Source organism: Diceros bicornis, unplaced genomic scaffold (assembly GCF_020826845.1).
Source record: "Diceros bicornis minor isolate mBicDic1 unplaced genomic scaffold, mDicBic1.mat.cur scaffold_194_ctg1, whole genome shotgun sequence".
NCBI lineage: Eukaryota > Metazoa > Chordata > Mammalia > Perissodactyla > Rhinocerotidae > Diceros > Diceros bicornis.
This window is the reverse complement of record NW_026691085.1, coordinates 33,196-38,010: the sequence shown is the minus strand read 5'-3', so window position 1 is coordinate 38,010 and position 4,815 is coordinate 33,196. Positions and strand designations below refer to the sequence as shown.

Below are 4,815 nucleotides of genomic sequence, written 5' to 3'. Positions count from 1 at the left end.
CGCCTCCGTCTGTGCGACACCCGGGCCGCCGTGAAGTTCAGAAACGTGAGCTGAGCGGCACTGACGGACGCTCTGGGAAGAACCCGGCAAGGCTTCAAAGGGTTTCCTTTCTGTTGGTCTACAGACCTGAAGAATGAGACTGTGAGTTTCCAAGGAAACGGATGCACAGGTTAAGTCGCCGGTTTCAAAATCTCAAAAGGGAGAAGACTATTCCTTTAAACCCTGCGGTCTGCTCCTGTCCTTCTCTCTTCAAGCATTCACCTCCGGGCCACGAAATACTTTGCGTTAGTTTTTATTGCGGAGGCTTCCCTCAGGGGCCAGGGTTCTCGCCCCCTAACCTCACGCCGGGATTGGTTTCTTGGTTTCTGCTCTGGCGGGTGATTGGGTGCTGGGAGTCGAGGGGGCGGGAGGCGGGAATTCGTCTGCAGGAGCGCTTGCGCGGCCTGGAGAGAGCGGAAGAGGGAGCGGGTGAGGCGCTGGAGTCCGCGCTCGGCCAGGGAGTGGCAGCCCGGTGAGGACGCTAGAGGTTTGGGGCCTCTCCTCTCTGCCAGGCTCCGCAGTGTGTGCTCGCAGATACCATTTCCTTTTCTCCCGGGACTCGGAGCCCAGGCAGCGCTGCCTCGGTTTTCCTCAGAACAGGCCAGCCTGCCTCTCCTGGGGCGGCGCTCAGCCTGCCCGATGAGAGCCTTCTGCTCTCCCCTGGTCGCCATGCGGGCCATCGGTGTGACTGTGTCCCCGGGCCTCGGGGTTCTGAACACGCAGAGGCCAGAGGGAGCCTGTCCCGATCCCCGGGGAGAGGCCCCGGGCCCCCTCGGCCCCCCGGTGACTCGTGGCGGCGGGGACGATGGCGGGAGGCGGATCGGGGGCTCATCCTTTATCCCCTGGGGGATTGCGACGACTGCGGGCGGGATGGATTTCTAGGCTGTATCTGAGGAACTAGCCAGCGTTGCCTTATTGGCTGGCGTGAAGGGGTTAGAGTCCACCAAATCTCTACTCAAGAGTTGCACAGATAGAATCACAGAATATTAGAACTGGGAAATACCTCAGAAAAGTGGTTCTTAGCTGGTTTTGGAATACATAGGCTAGGGGTCAGGGTATAATTGGCTTCATAAGTTGTTGAATTGCTCTTTTAACCATCCCTCCATCCTCAGGTCGAATTTTCCGTTTTTTTCCACTATTGCAAGGAAGCCCTCAGTTGATAACAGTGCATATCAGTCTCCCCTCTGTTTTCAGTTATTTTATTAGGATATAGTTCTGGGAATGAGAAATCCACAGACTTTCTCTTCAGAGAAACGCAGTCATGTACCAAGACTTCTGCACGCATTAGCAAGAGATCACAGTCTCTGACTTCCATCTCTGGATCCTAGATTAAGCATAGGTGGTTTAGAAGAGGTGGGGATTAAAGTAGATCACCTCCTCTGTGTCAAATACTGGAGTTTAGGCACGTTCTATCCATTACCTTACTTAATTCTTAACTCAATGCCTGGCTAATTTTCGTCAAAACTCGATCAGGTGGATAATCTTATCTCCATTGCACAGATGAAGAAACAGACTGAGGTTCAGTGATTCACACAGTGGGACTCACACTTAAGCTTGCTTTACTCCAAAGCCCGTCTTCTTTTCATTATACCCTTCTGACCTTTAAATCAGAATTATCAAGCACCTACTGTGTGCCAAGGCATTTTCTCCCTTACAACAGTTTTTCAATTAGGGATTATTACAGATAAGGATCTTAGTCTAGAGAAGTGAAGACATGATCAAGGAAACACATCTGAGTTGTGGGAACCTGATCTAGAACTCGTACTTCTACCTCCTGGTCCACAGCTTTGGCAGAGTAGGGATACAAATCTGGATTTGTCAGATTCCGAGACATGTTCTCAACCACTGTGATGCTTAAGACTAGGAAATTCTTTTACTTGCATTTGTTTTGTTTATACATTTAGGCATCCCCTTTTTATTTCTAGACTTCTGTCCTAGTCTAGTTGGGTATCTGGTTTTCTTTGAATGGCATTGTTTCAGTCTTGATTTTCGTTTCTGCTGCAGTTAGGAATCTAAGTAAACAAGAAAGCATGACTTTTCAATATGGTCTGAATGTACAGTTGGTGGGGTGAAGATGAACTTTCCTTGTAAAGCTTGTCCATCATAGCTTGCTATAATGAATTCTGCAATTATTTTTCAGCAGTTAAGTCTTCATTAAGATAAAGATGCTGATAATTCATGAAGTATACTGAATCTGTGACTACATTCATTTTCTCAGATAGTAAATGGATTGAAAATATTTGCTGGGTTCATGGAAGAACATGTAACCTTTCGAAAAATAATCCTGATCGCTATAAACTGTATATGGTTAGGAGGCAAAGGAAAATATTCTGAAAACTATTCTCAGCTCATTTGGCACTTCTATTTACTTTACGGAATTACTACCTTCTACAAAATATTTACTGTCTTTTACACAGAATACTATATTTCTCACCATATTTTTTGAGATCTTTCAATCATATAGACAATCGATAGACAAATGAGTAAGCCAACTTTCCAGATTTGTTCAATCTTAATATTTTGCCATATTTACTTTATACCTTGTTTGCAAGTGATATTACTAGTATGCTGAATTTATTCTTTTTCTTTCCTAGACGTGTTGTTATACTTTTGTTACATATGTATGTATCCATAAACAATATAGAGCATTACTTTACCTGTTTTTAAACTTTGTACAATGATATGATACTGTACCTATATTTGTTAAGTGTTTTTAGTTGCTTAACATTATTTTTAAGAAGTAGCCTTATAGATTGTTTATCAATTTAAATTGCTGTGTAGTATTCCATTGTATGAATATACCAGAATTTTTTAATCCATTTTCCTTTTGACAGACATTTAAGTTGTTTACATTCTTTTGCAATTTTAAACAATGCTGCTATGAACTTTCTTATACATGTTTCCTTATGTTCCTGTGGGAAAGGTTTTGGATATATACATAGGACTGGACTTCCTGGTGTTGGGTATCTTCAACTTTGCTAGAAATTGTTAATTTCTGTCCAAAGTGGTTGTAGCGATTTACACTCCCCCTAGCAGTATCCTCCATTAAGTTTTCATCCAACATATTAGTGTGCTCTAGTTTTACAGAAATCACGGTGCTTGCATCATTAAGGTACAAATTGTTCATTTCTTTTATGCCTACATGCTTTTAAGTCCAACATAATTTTAGAGAGAAAGATAAAGAAATAAGGTCTAGATTGAACTAAATACTAATTCTCCCTTCTGCTATTGCTATGTTCCCTCAAGTACAACCTTACTTCTTGTTATGTTTGTACTTGTGATGGAGACAGACCCTAATGAAGTAAATTGTTTACTGATTTTTTTTAATTGTTTTTGTGTCAATAGATTGTCCGAGGATTAAAAAGTAAGCAGCATTGTTTGTTGGAGAGCCCTACAGAAAGTGGGAAAAGCTTAGTCTTACTTTGTGCTGCTTTAGCATGGCAACAGGCTCTTCTTCGTGGTAAGTATTTGGTTGATATATTCAGGTTGATTATTGGGACTTGAAAAAAATATAATAAAGTACTTTTTATCCAGAATGATTCATTTAAAGAAATAGCAGTAACTAAGAATATACTTTTGGTCTTTCTTTTAATCCTCCCTGCTTGATATTTTAATAAGTCTCAATATAAACGAATACTCAAGTGATTGTGCCTTTACTACATTATTAATCTTTGCCTATTATCTTTTTGTAAATTATGCAAATTGATGATAACCTCTCTATAAATGTCTCTGACATCATAAGTGTTTCTCTCCTGTCCTAATTTGATGCTACAGACAGAGTGACCAACTTGTCCAGATTTGCCAGGTACTTTTCCAGGTTTAGCACTGAAAATCTTACAGCCTGGGAAACCTCCCAATCCTGGGCAAATTCGAGTGGTTGCTCACTGTAGCTGCAGAGGATGATTAATGGTTTTTGAATTAGAATTATTATAAATAGAGGTTCTTTCACTTTTAGGGAAGCCAGCGGATGAAATCTTAAGCAAAAAAGCTGAAGTACCGTTGTCATGTCGTTGTACGTACCACTCAAAGAATTTTACAAACGATGGCAAGGAAATGAGGAATTGCACCTCATTTCAACAGTCCAAGTACACCACCTTCTGAAAGAAATGGCACTTCATCAACTTGTCAAGGTAGGTTATATTTTTGCCTGGGTCTGTTTGTATCTGTAATAGGAACCTTCATTACTGTTGTTATGAGACCTAATTTGATAAATTTGATGAGCATAATTGGTTAGGTACCTCCATCTAATTTCTCTGGAATTATTTTTAGATAACACAAGAGTGGTCAGAAATCCTTGGACTACTTTATTCTTGGCTTGGCTTTTAATTGATTTGGACATTTTGCTAGCTTAAATCATTTTTTGAAGCAGGCAAGGCAAAATAAATGATATTCAGAAATTGATGTTATTTGTAGGCAGGATTGTTAATTATAGGTTAGAATTTTAGAAAACATTGATTTGTATTGTAAGACAAAATCTAGTTAGCCTCATTCATTCTTGATAACTTTGCATAAACTTCTGAAGCCAGTATCCTGCATGAGGATGAAATATGTTTTAGGTATGATCCTTGACTAGTTCTAATTAGGTTTATTTAAGAGAAATATATTAAGAATAACATAAGACTATTCATTTTTAAAAAAATATTTCTCTGGCTTTGACTATATGGAAAAGATTGATCATTATTTGTCTAAGCCAGAAACCTAGGAGACATCCTGTACACATTGCTCTACCTTATATCTCCGTGCAAATCTTTATCTCCATTGACAACTCCCTGGTCC

At 40.4% G+C, this 4,815-nt stretch overlaps 1 long non-coding RNA gene across 1 annotated transcript; it reads left to right on the top strand.

Annotated features, from left to right (window-relative positions):
- Window positions 1–459: 459 nt before the first annotated feature.
- LOC131402620 (uncharacterized) lies at window positions 460–4,075 on the top strand. The gene is made up of 3 exons (XR_009218821.1): window positions 460–511; window positions 3,385–3,499; window positions 3,995–4,075. It is a non-coding gene; the product is annotated as an uncharacterized LOC131402620 (long non-coding RNA).
- Window positions 4,076–4,815: the final 740 nt, after the last annotated feature.